The sequence below is a fragment of the Tupaia chinensis genome, unplaced genomic scaffold, assembly GCF_000334495.1.
Source record: "Tupaia chinensis unplaced genomic scaffold, TupChi_1.0 Scaffold145367_1, whole genome shotgun sequence".
In the NCBI taxonomy this organism is placed as follows: Eukaryota; Metazoa; Chordata; class Mammalia; order Scandentia; family Tupaiidae; genus Tupaia; species Tupaia belangeri.
In genome coordinates, this window is record NW_006205228.1 from 766,519 (window position 1) to 779,885 (window position 13,367).

A 13,367-nucleotide genomic window follows, 5' to 3' on the forward strand; every position below is an offset into this window, starting at 1 on the left:
TAGAAATTATCTTTGATTGCCACACACTGTGTATGTACTTTGAAAATCCATGTTGTGCCCTACAAAATTGTAAAACAATTAAATATAAATAAAAATTACAAAATAAAATATAAAAAAGAATGTTAGGGAGTATCTAGTGAATCTACTAATACCCGAATTATGTTTGGTGATCAACACTCATGGTGACTATTACTGATGTTAGTGTGCATCTGTGTGCACACATGCATGTGTGTTGGCCAAGACCAACAATGTTTAACATGTCAAAGTCATATTGGTGATATGGTTCCCTCTTGCAACTGGTCTATATGCAAAGACTATTCCAAGATGAGCCTACTAAAATATTATGTTAGTTAAAATCAGAATATATAGGCTCATCAGAAAAGTCATGATGCATTTTTGCATAGAAAAACAGAAAAATACATCATGACTTTTCCAACGACCTAATAATTGGGTTCCTAGCATCACCTCATGGCCTTTTGTCCTAGTATAAAGAGTTTTAAAATCCCAGCACCGGAACCAGCAGATGGTGTGGAAGTTAACACATTGAACACTCCCACATGGCCAACCACGGTTCGAGTCCTGGACCTGGTAGCTTGCTGTCTCATTTTCTCTCTCTCTGTGTCTCTCTCTGGTCAAGTTAAAATAAATGAATAAATAAATAAATAAAATTAAATAATTCTTTAAAAAAATAATCCCAGCACCTTGGAGACCAGCAGATGGTGTGGTGGTTAAGGCGCTGGACACTCCCACTTGGCCAACCACAGTTCGAGTCCCAGACCTGGTGGCTTGCTTTCTCATTTTCCCTCTCTTGCTCTCTGTGTCTCACTCTGGTCAAATTAAAATATAAATAAATAAATAGATAAATAAATAATCCCATACCTCTCCCCACTCCCCACCACCACAACTAAGTTTAAATGTGCCCATGAACCATCCGGGGAGCTTGTTAAAATGCAGATTCTGATTTCGTAGGTCTGGACCAGGGCCCAGGATCCTGCCTAATGAGATCCCAGAGGGTGCTATGCAGCTGTTTGTGGATTACACTGAGTAAAGGTGTAGAGTAGCCTGACTCCTGAGCAGAGGCAGAACATCCCACAGAGTCAGCAGTTTCCAGCCCTGTGTCCAGATGCTCCCTCTGACCACATCTTTATCTAGCTACATACTGTTTATAAATAAAGTATAGTAGGGCCGGCAAGTGGCATGGTGGTTAGAGGTGCTGGATTCCCACATGGCCAACTGTGGTTCCAGTCCTGGACCTTGCGGCTTGCTTATAGTTTTTTTTTTTTTTAAAGATAGATTTTGCTGTAGGGTTCATGCAGTCATTAGAGAAACACAGAGACAGAAAGTGACCCTGGGGGGGTGGCCATGCCACAATCCCTTCTCCTCCATTCTCTCGGGATCTTGGGCATGAACGCACACGTGCCTGGCATGAGCTTGAAGCCACCGGGTCCAGTGGGACTCAAACCACAGTCGACTATGTGGGAGTCCAGTGACTTAACCACTATGCCACCTGTTGGTCCCAGTAAACTATAGTACTCTTAAACTTCACCAAGAATTTTGGTATTTCACTACTCCAAACACCTTGAGAACTGAGATAAGGACTCCATGCACAACTCCAGCTCCACCCCTCCTACTAAACTCTCAGCTGCTCTTTGCACAACCCCAGTCCATCCCTTATAGTCCATACCATTTAGTTCACCATTTCTCTCCCTCCAAAATAATCCAGTCCTGTAACAGAAAACATCTATTGACTACTATGTGCCAGAACTGTGTCTTCCAACCTTTACTGAGTTTGTAATATCACCTTATGAGATAGCTATTATTTTAATCCCTTCTGCTTGGGATGTCAAGGGCTCTCACATCCTCTCATCAGCCTAAATCGTAACTAGTCCTAACCATTCTGGCTACTTTTATCTCTTCTTAGCCTGTAGTAAAACTGAATTTGGTCTTGAGTGCTCAGCATATAAGTCTGACTTAACCTTTGATCATCTTCAGCACTTGAGAAGTTGGCCAAATTGATCTTTGAGATTCTTAGCCCCCCCATCCTGGACCTCCCTTCTACTCTCTGTGGGACTACCTTATAGCCCCCTTCTCTCATTAGCTTCAGGTGCCTCTGTCTTCCTTGTCTCTACTCTGCTTTCCTTTCTCATCAAGAGTGGATTTCCGGGGGCCAGCAGTTAGTGGAATGGCTATATCGCTGAACTCCCATGTAGCTGACCACAGTTCGAATCCCAGACTCGGTGGCTTAAAGTCACACTGGGTGCATGTGCGTGCATGCCCAAGATCCCATAGAGGAGAATGGAGGAATAGAGATTCTGGCGTGGCCATCCACCCTGGGGGGGATTTCTCGCTTTCTGTCTCTCTGTCTTTCTGGTAAGCGCACGCGCCCTATAGCAAAAACCTTTCAAAAAAAAAAAAAAGAAAGAAAGAAAGAGTGGCTTTCCAGCCAGCTGGTGGTGCAGAGGTTAAGGCGCTGGATCCTACATAGCTGACTGCATGGTGGTGGTGATTTTTCACTTTCCCTCTCTCTCTCTGTTTCTCTCTGTCAAGCTTATGTGCCTTTGGCAAAAACTAGAAAAAAAAAAAGAAGCTAAAAAAAAGAGAGAGAGAGAGAGAGAGAAGCTTTCAGGGAAGATATAACAACATGTATTAGTTCTTCCACATGCTTGAAGGGTTTTCTTTAGCAGTCTGTATTTCAAGTCTAATCAGTAATTAAGAGAAATGTCTCAAGGAGCCAAGGTCTGAAGGATAACCATTTTTGTCGAATAGGCCCAGGCTGGAAAGGAGTGGAGGATAAGGAACGATGTATTCTTACATATCACAGTTACTCAATAATTGTTTGCTGATGAAACAGGGAGAGGAAAGGGGTACGTTTAGGTTCACTGGACATCCAGAGAACTCCCTGCAAATCCCTGACCTCTCTTCCGACCTTTTATTCAACTCTAGGCAAAGAGAATTAAAAACAAATAAAAACCTTTAATGTAGAGTGACTTCCCTCTTTTGGCCGTATGGCCTCCGACCTCTGCAGCTATGTCCGAAGTGGGAACCAGCACCCAATGCTTTGCTCAAAAGACCATACATTGCCCTAGTATGACCTGACAGCACCACCCATTGTCTTTGCGTGGCTTATTTTTCTTACCTCTTTAAGAGACTTATCTCTTTAAGAGACAGCAAGCAGGTGAATTCCGTAAGCCTACTGGTAAAGAGAGCTGGAACTCACATGGCCACCTGTGGTTTGAGTCCCAGATCAAAAAACATGCTGGGCACATGTACATGCATGTCTCAAAACCCTGATAGGATGAAGAAGTGGAGGAGAAAAACATTGTAGTGTGATCATTCCCCATTGTGGGGTGCTTTCCCATTCTCCCTCTCCCTCTGTCTCTCCGCTGCTCTCTGGTGAGCACATGACCCCTCTCAAACATTTTTAAAAAGAAAGAGATGGGGCCAGCAGGAGGCACGTTGGTTAAGGCATCGGATTCCTATATGGCTATGTGGTTAGAGTCTAGGATGTGGTCACTTGAAACTCACACTGGGTGTGTATGCATGCCTGCCCAAAATCCTGAAAGGAAAATAGAGGAGAAGGGATTGCAGGGTGGCCATTCCCCACCCCAAGTGGTGGTGGTGGAGGGTCATTTCTCACTTTCCCTCTGTCTCTGATAAGCACATGCACCCTATGGCAAGAAACTAAAAAAGAGAGCAAGAAGACAATAGCAAAATCAGCTTTGGGGTGATTTAGGTAGCTTTAGGGGCTTGTCTAGAACTGGTTAATATCTTTGTCCTCTGAACGTAAGTGTATTCGGACAGAATAAAACAGAACAGAATAGAATGTAGAAGAATGAGGAACGACAGCTGGGGATGCACTGGGAAACTGAGATCATGTGTACAGACCCAAGCATAAGTCAGCTTTTTGTCCTCTACTAAAGCACCCCATTATCTTAGGGTGTGAGCCAGAGTCCCTTGACTGTAAGCACCTACTTATAAGAACTAAGAGTGGGACCAGCAGTTAGCGTAATGGCTATGTTGCTGGACTCCCATGTAGTCTACCACAGTTCAAGTCCCGGACCCGGTGGCTTAAACTCATGCAAGGTGTGTGGGGGTGCATGCCCAGGATCCTGAGAGGAGAATGGAGGAGAAGGGATTGTGGCATGGCCAGATTTCTCACTTTCTGTCTCTCTGTCTCTCTCTCTCTCTTGCTGGTGAGTGCACACGCACTATAGCAAAAACCTCTCCAAAAAAAAAAGCAATATGGAGGTTAGCACAGGCATTCAGAAGGAAAAGTCTGAGCTTTTCCATGGGCAAATGTGGGGTAAGTGTATAGTTAAGTGTTCCACCAAGTCTTTTAACCAGTATAGCATCTTGCTAAACAAACAAAAGAAACATTCCCCTCCACAAACTGTCTGGGCTCAGTGACCTGGAAAAGAACTAGCTTATTCTAAAAACAGCCCGCTTGAATTTTTAAAAACGTAATCTCTAGCTATTCAGTGAAAGGTTGAGCACCTAGTGACCAGTTTACATGTTTGTCTCCCACATTAGATGGAAGCTCATGTATCCTCCTTGCTTTTGCATCCTTGATGAGAGGTGTATCATCCTATGTTCACAACGGGCCTCTCAACAATTAAAACCAGAGGGAAGAGTTTACAATAAATATCACGGGCAAGAAAAAGAAGTTGAATGGCTACAGCCAATGCTGTATCTCCACCTTCAGCATAAAGCTTAAGACATGGGCAGATTTTCACCATGAAGTTGCCCTAATAAATACCAGCCTTCCTTCGGCCACTGTTTTCCTCACTTTGCATTTCACCCTCTCATTATTATCTAAGCATCACAGCGTTAGCGTCCTAAAGCAAAACTCCCTGAGCAAACTGTAATTCTGGGGGTGTAACTCCGACCACAATTTGTTTACTGAGTCTCAACTGGGAAAAACCAAAAACTGTATAGTGTGTGATTCTTCTGAGAACCCCCCACAGAGTAACCAGCCAACCAGTGTCACTCGTTCAGGGGCTATTCAGGAAATATGGTCCTAAGAGCCATGGTGATCAGTTCAGGAGGTTCAGAGGAAGGACTGGGGCGTTCCCATCATTGAAGTGAAGGAGCAGCTCCAGGCTGGTTCCAAGATGGCACATGCTGCCACAGAACAGGTTCCCTACCCTGTCTGAAGTTTGGAGAACTCAGATTCTTTCTCTAAAGTCCCTCTCATCAGGTTGATATCCCAAACAGAGCTAGTGAAGGAAAGATGATCTGGTGGCACTCCAAAAGTAGATGGGCCTGCTTCTTCCCCCTTGCCTTTGTCATGCATTTAGCCCTGGAGCTGATGTAGAAGTTCCATTTGCTTTCTGGAAAGATATCTCACAAGAAATATGAGAATGAAAACAGCCGGGAACAAGGAAACTCAACTCTGCAGGTGTCACCTTCCCTAGCTCTTCATTTCTGCTGACTCACTCCTTCTTGCCTCAGAGATGAGCATCTTCTTCACAGCCTTAGAAGTGAGGCCCGTTGACAGGAAAGTGATGAGCTTTGCAAGCTCTGGTCTGGTAGTCTAGCTCAAAGGCATCCTCCGTCAGCATGCCACTTTAGGAAAATGCAATTCACCTATCTCTCTTGATTTATAGGCCACACAACTTAGAAGAATGAGGCCTCTGAAGAAGCCAAAGCCCAGAGAATAAATATCTCAGATAACAAAACATATTTATTAGCCTAACTTCACAGAATTTACAAAGAAATTCCTCTTAGTAAAACCCCTTATAAAAAGACTGAGGCCCATTGTGACCAGGCTGGAATTCAAACCCGTTTCCTTGGTCTCCATGTTCAATACTTTATTATTATTTATTATTTTCTGTTTTGGAGAGGTTTTTGCTATAAGGGCACATGAGCTTGCCAGAAAGACAGAGAGAGACACAGAGACAGAAAGTGAGAAATCACCCCCCCAGGGAGGATGGCCACGCTGCAATCCCTTCTCCTCCATTCTCTTCTTGGGATCTTGGGCACGCACGCACATGCGCCCAGCGTGAGTTTAAGCCACCAGGTCCGGGACTCGAATCATGGTCGATTACATGGGAGTCCAGCGACATAGCCATTACGCAACTGCTGGTCCCCAATACTTTATTATTTTTTTAAGTTTATTTATTTGTTTCTTCCATGAGCTAGAGACAGAGAGAAACAGTGTCTCTAATAGGGTCTTCATGCTGGCTCTGCTCCTAGCCTCAGTCAGCCTAGTATTATGGGTACAGGTATATACTCAGGGAGATTGACATTTGAACCCAGAAGCTTGTCATGTGAGTCCACCTCACAGTGTCGTGTTGTGCCACTGGCCACCATCTGACTCCTTGATTTGGAACTTCTTAGTGATCCTGGTTCTTTCACACTCTTCTCAGGTGGTAACTTGTTTCCTGGGCTAGCAACTCAATCCTAGGACCCCTAAATTTGCCTCTCAAAACTAAGAAGGGAAAGAAGTGACTTTTGGGCTTCACCGTCAAGTCACTAGGTTGAAAGAGACCTGCTGCCATAATAAAAATTTCTTGCGACTCTTTCATGAGGACCAGGCTTCAGAACATCCTGTCTCTAGTAGCCAAAACTGTGACCCAAGCACTCCTCTAAACCTTCAGTCTCTATGGAACAGGGTGACCCCCAAGCATGTGTGACAGAGACGTTTTGCAAGGTTGGCTAGCAGAAAGGACTACGCGAAGGTCTGGGGGACTGAAATGGGAATTTCTGTCACCACGAGCATGCCAAAACAGTAGATGAACAATTCTGTCAGTTCTACCTTTAAAATATACCTAGAACCTGACCACTCCTCTCCACTTCTACTGCTCCCACCCTGGACCAAGACATAAACTCGGCTCCCCTAGTAATACCTTCTAACTAGACTCATTGTTTTGTCCTTGACCCCTGCAGTTTATTTCAAAGTGATCCTGACAAAAACCTTATTCAGATCATGTCACTCCTCTGCTTAAAACCCTCCAGTGACTTCCCTCCCATTCAGTAAGAGCCAACATCCTTACTATGAACATAACCAGGTCCTATAACCCCCACTTCATCATCACCTGCCACTGTTCATCTTCTCCAGCATCATTGGTCTCCAGGTGAGTCCTTGCTGATGCAGGCAGGCTCCTACCACAGAGCCTTTGTACTGGCTGTTCCCTTATCTCCCTCCCCCATGCCTCCACTCTTAAAATAACATGGCTAGCTCCATCACTTCCTGCAAAGTCTTTAATAAAAAGATACCTTCTTATGAGGCCCTGGTTTTGCCCCATTTATAACGTTAACATTCACCCAGCTGGATGACATTTTACCTACCTTTTCTCACTTTATTTCTTCTCCATAGCACTTACCAATAACACCTTTTATGTTTTAATTTATTTATCTTTCATTGTTTCTCTCTCCTACTAGAAAGCAAACATGGCTATATTCCCAACAACTTGAACAGTACCTGACCATAGTAGGTATTCAATTAATATCCGTTAAATGAAAGGACAGTGAAAGAATGGCTTGGGTGTCTCAGTCCATGACATAGGAGCGTGGACTTGCTCTCCACCTGGGAATTAGGAGTCAGACCTCCTAAAGGCGACAGGATTTGAGCATTCCCCTCCCCAGTTCTTCACAACTTGTCTCCTGTGATAGACATTCCATTTCTCCATCATTAACGGAGATGCAGTCCCCTGTCCCTTCTGAGCTTTCTTCCCCTCACAGACCACCCTGCTCAGGAGTCTTCCTACCAAGTCCAGTGAAGCTTGTCTTGAATAAGAGCAATTCTTCAACAAGTGGCTGCAAATGCCATGTATCTGTCACTATGCTAAGTGACCAGTACTTTACATAGAGTATTTTATCCTCATGAGGTAGGTAAGATGATTTCCTTTTCATAGGAGAATAATTAAAGCTCGCAGACTGCATTAAATACCGAAGTGGGTGATGTTCTCTTCTCTGGGAACCTTCTTCCTATCCACAAAAGAGGGCTCCTGTTGATCTGGTTCCCAGCACAGACCATCTACCACTCCTCAGGCCAACCCTGGCTGATTGTACCAAGGTAAAAACCCGATCCTAGTGTGGCCAGTTTCTTTCCCCAGGAATGTAGATTCGGAAATAGTGACTTCTGCCCTCCCTGTTAGGCTCTTCATGAAGGTGGGACTGGAACATCACTATCTCTTCATGGAAGCCCTGAAGGCCAATTGAGAAAGAAGAATAATTAGATGTGCTGAGGAGAGTGGAACAGAAGGCCAGCCAGTAGCATAGTGGTTCAGGTGGCTCAGTCCTGCATGACCAATTGGAGTCCAGGACCTGGAAGCTTCAGGCACATGTGCGTGCATGCCCAAAATCTTGAGAGGAGAATGGAAGAGAAGGGACTGGTCAACCACCAGGAAGCTGGGGATTTTTCCTCTCTCTCTGCCCCCTGCAAGCACACATGCTCTATAGCAAATTTTAAGATGAGAAGAAGAAAGAAAAAAGAAAAGGAACAGAGAATTTGCCACTCCAGTGAAGGCAAACAAGGAAGAAAGAGGCTGTTCCTTGGTGCACAGAATCTCTTCCAGCCCTGGATCTTGTCCCTGACTAAGCCTGAGTATGCAGCGCCCAAGTTTCATGAGAACTTCTCTTATTCTTCCAAATATGCCTTTTTTTTTTTTTTTTTTTTGGAGGGAGAGGACTTTGCTATAGGGTGTGTGCACTCGCCAGAGAGATAGAGAGAGACAGAGAGACAGAAAGCGAGAAATCACCCCCCAGGGGGCATGACCATGCCACAATCCCTTCTCCTCCATTCTCCTCTCGGGATCTTGGGCACGCACGCACGCACACGCAACCAGCATGAGTTTAAGCCACTGGGTCCAGGACTTGAACTGCGGTCGACTACATGGAAATTCAGCAACCTAGCCATTACGCTAACAGCTGGTCCCACCAAATATGCCATTTTGATTAAAATAAACCAAGTGGCTTCCAGTACAGAACCAAAGGAGCTTGACTCAGAGAAGTAGCTTATTTGACCCCTCATACTTCAGGAAGGACGAAGCTGCAACTCCAAATCCTGTACATTTCCAAATGCCTACGTCATGGGCTTAGGCGCCCAAGTCATCCTTTCATTATCCTTTCTGTGACCGCTGAGCCACTCAGACTTCCTCTTTTTCTAGAGGTTGTCAGGGCAGATGGAGGCTTCCCCACCATCACACTGCCTCATTTTCTCTCCTTTCACATCCAGGACCCTTTCCCAAGGAAAACTCAGGTTGGAATTACCTCCAGAACAGCCTCCTATGGGAGAAGAAGTTAATGACGTGAACATGCAGGAAGTAGAAGAGGGCAGCATATTTTGGTGGGGAGAAATGGGGGCATCGTGGAGTCCTGGATCTTTAGGGGAGCAGGCAGAGCCATCTCTTCTCTCCACTGAGATACAGCTAGGCAATGGAGAAAGGAAGAATGGGAGAGGCCAAGAAGGAGCATGGGGACAGCTAGTTTTCGAACCTTTGCCGTGAGGCTTCCCTACCAAGTCAGTTCCCTCATCAAGGAAATGGTACCTTTTATACAGGCTTGCTCCAGAGATGCAATCCAGCCAGGTAAGGCCCAAAGAAAAGTGGGTCAAAGTCTTCTCTGGGCAGATCCGTTAGCAGCAGCTGCTCCCTGGGAGCCACTTGAAGACTGCAGCTCCTGAAGCTCTGTTTTTATTGACTCTGTTTATTTCTCTACTTTGTCAAGTACTGTCTGCAAGCCCCAGCTTGCCTCCTAAGTGCTCAGCTGCTCATCTACCTCGCAGGCTTCACCAATTTGATTAGCACACTCTGCACTCCATCTTTCAACTCACTAATGAAAATGCTGGGCATATGTCAAGGCCCTGGAAGGCCTCTCCCCTGACCCATCATTCTGTTGCTTATATAATAACCTGGAAGTGTTAAGTGCTTTTCTCAGCCTTTGTTCATTGTTCAAGAGAGTTTTTGTTGTTGTTGTTTTTTTTTAGGTTTCTGCCATAGGAGTGTGCCCTTGTCAGGGAGACACAGAGAGGGAGAGAGATGGAGAAATCCACAGAGAGAATGTAAGAAATCACCCCCCTAGAGAAATGGCCACACTGCAATCCCTTCTCCATTCTCCTCCTGAGATTTTAGGCACGCACACACACAGACACACCAGGTCTGAGACTCAAACTGGTTAGCCATGTGGAAATCCAGTGCTTTAGCCACCATGCCACCTGTTGGCCTCCCTTCAAGAGATTTTTTTTCTCTGTTTTTCATTCATTTATTCAATCACTCATTCATTCCTTCATCTGTAAGGGCTAGTGACTTATCCCTGACACATGGAAAATGCTTCACAAATGCAAGCTGTTACTATTATGAGGTGCTGCAAAGAAACGAAAATCAATGAAACAAACCTGAGCCCTGAACAATAAGAAGGAGAGCAAGAATAATAGGTAGGCCAGTTCCATGGTGCAGAAGAAATGCACTACTCAAGAGATGCCAGACCCCACATGGCAACCGTGGTTTGAATCCCTGACCCGGTCAGCCTAAAGCATGCCAGGCACATGCACAAGTGCCCAAGATCCCATGGACTCATGCAGGAGTCTCCAATGCCTAGGCTGCAGACCAGTGCTAGTTTGTGGCTTATTAGGGCTGGGTCCTTGACTGGTGACATTCTAGGGGGCAGGCCAGCAAGCGACGCTTACAGCCACTCCCCATCATCCGTGTTGCTGCCTAGGCTCCATCTCCTGTTGGATTAGGGCAGTATTGGATCCTTATGGAAGCATGAATCTTAGTGCTGTGTGATTGTTTCATTGTTTATTGCAATATGTAGTGGAGGAAATGGGGTGCCAGTGGATGTGGTGTGCTTGGGTCATCCTGGAATCAATAACCCCCACTTTTCCGGTTTGTTGGCGATTGTCTCCCATGAGGAAGTTCTCTGGTGCCTGAAGGGTTGGGACCCACTGGGCTAGAGAGCGAGGGGAAGAGCATCGTAGTGTGACCAGACCCCATGGAGGTGCTTCTCTCTCTCTCTCTCTCTCACGTGTGTGCATATGTACTCTATCATGGGTTTAAAAAAAAATCAGGGAAAATAGAAAAAGATTAACAGCTGCTACTTGTGCAATGCTTTCCAGATACTGGGCTTGGTACTGTATAGAATTATCCAGGCCAGGCTAGGCATTATGCACCCTGGGGAGGCATTTGCTGGTAATGATTAAAAATTCTAAAGTCAAAGTTATTCTGGCTCTTCCACTTACTGGCTTAAATTTTCTTTGCTTTAGATCCCTCCTCTGTAAAGTAAGGGTACTCTTACTTACCTCATATGGTGATGAGGATTTAAATTATTAAATAAGGTAATACAGAAAAGGTACTTGGAGCTCTGCCCAGTACATAATATGCACTCAACAAAGGCTGGCAATTATTATTATTTCATGGAATACAATGACCCCCATATGAGGTAAGTATTATGATCTGTGTTTTACCAACAAGAAAGCTGAGGCTTAGAAAGGCTAAGTAACTTGCTCAAATCCTATAGCCAACAATGGAACTAGGGCCCAAGCCCAAGTATGTCTGGTTCCAAATCTTATTTCTTTATTATTATAACCCAGAAAGGAAGAAAATTCTGCATCACAATTATTTTACAAGATAAAGTAAATGAGATTGAACAGCACTGAATATTTTCACAGTACACAGTGATATAAATTATCAACAAATACTACCGTGTGATAACTATGACAAAAATGATGGTAAAATTGTAATGACCAGGGGTCAGCAGGTGGCTGGATTCCCATGTGGCTGACTGCAGTTCAAGTCCCAGTTCAGCAGCTTGAAAATCACACTGGGCAAAGTGGCAACAGTGGTGGTGAGAGCATGAACAAATTCGACACCTAGAAAGATCATGACAATGGAGACCACAATCAGAATGAAAACAGCACCCAGAAAGATGGTGAGAAGGACAAAGCAGACAGGGATAAGAGTCAGGATAGCAGCAAGAGGAAAGCTGTCATCCCTGGACCAGCAGACCATCCCTGGCAATACAACTACACTTTCTGGTATTCTAGGAGGACCCCGGGCTGTCCTACAAGTTCACAGAACTTTGAATAGAATGTCAGACGGGTTGGCACCTTTGCCTCTGTGATGCAGTTCTGGAGCCACATGGCATGTCCTGGGGGCCTGGCAGGCCACAGTGACTTCCATCTCTTCAAAGAAGGAGTTAAACCCATGTGGGAGGATGATGCAAATAAAAATGATGGCAAGTGGATTATTCTGCCGTGGAAGGGCTTGGCCTCCTGCTGCTGGGAGAATCTCACCCTGGCCATGTTGGGCAAACAGTTCATGGTTGAGGAGGAGATCTGTGGGGCTGTGGCCTCTGTCCACTTTCAGGAGGATATTATTTCAATCTGTGTAAGATTCCCAGTGACCAAGTTACCACAACCCAAATCTGGGATATGATTCGCAGGTGGTTAACCTACCTCCCAATGCCATTATGGAATACAAAACTCACACCAGCGGCACCAAAATGCCAGGCAGGCTGGGCCCCCAAAGTCTCCTTTTTCAAAACCTCTGCAAACCATGGTTGAATGTACCACAATCCTCTACCTCTCTGAATGGCACCATCATTGAAGCTGGCATCATCGGAATTTCTTTTTTTTTTTTTTTTGAGAGGTTTTTGCTATAGGGCGCATGTGCTCACCAGAAAGACAAAGAGAGACAGAGAGATAGGAAGCAAGAAATCACTCCCAGGGGGAATGGCCACGCCATAATCCCTGTTCCTCCATTCTCCTCTTGGGATCTTGGGCGCGCATGCACATGCGCCCAGTCTGAGTTTAAGCCTCCGGGTCTGGGACTCAAACTGCGGTTGACTACATGGGAGTCTAGTGACATAGCCATTATGCCAACTTCTGGCCCCTCGAAATTTCTTATTCTATTGGTGGGCTACCTGGAAGATGCTCTGTCCTGGACAAGAGGAAGTGGAAGAGCATTATATTTTAAGAACAAGCTGACACCCAACCACTCCGACAACAGCTGAGATCACTTTGTAACTGTTGCTAACTAAAAAACAATTAAAATAAAATAAGAAAATCACACTGGGCGCATGTGTGTATGTGCCCCAAATCCCAGGAGGAGAATGGAGAAGGAACGGGGGCATGGCCATACCCCCGGGGGATTTCTTACTTTCCTTCTCACTGTCTCTCTCTGGCAAGCACATGTACCTTTAAAAAAATTATAATGACCAAATCTGAGTTTTAGAAAAATTGTTTTAGGGTGTCAGAGGACAGACACTGTTCAACTATTACTGAACAGAGGCACAGTTGGAAACTTTCATGGAGAAGGTGGCATTTGACTAGGCTGTAAAGGGTGGGCGTGAGCTGGGCACAATGAGAAAAGAGAAAAAGTCACCCATGTAGAAGAAATCACATGAGCAAAGGCATGAAGACAGGAATG

At 45.1% G+C, this 13,367-nt stretch overlaps 1 pseudogene; it reads left to right on the forward strand.

The window, feature by feature from the left end:
* The first annotated feature begins 11,792 nt into the window (after positions 1-11,792).
* Positions 11,793-13,367, forward strand: part of LOC102479457 (eukaryotic translation initiation factor 4E type 2-like) — a 6,145-nt pseudogene continuing 4,570 nt past the window's right edge.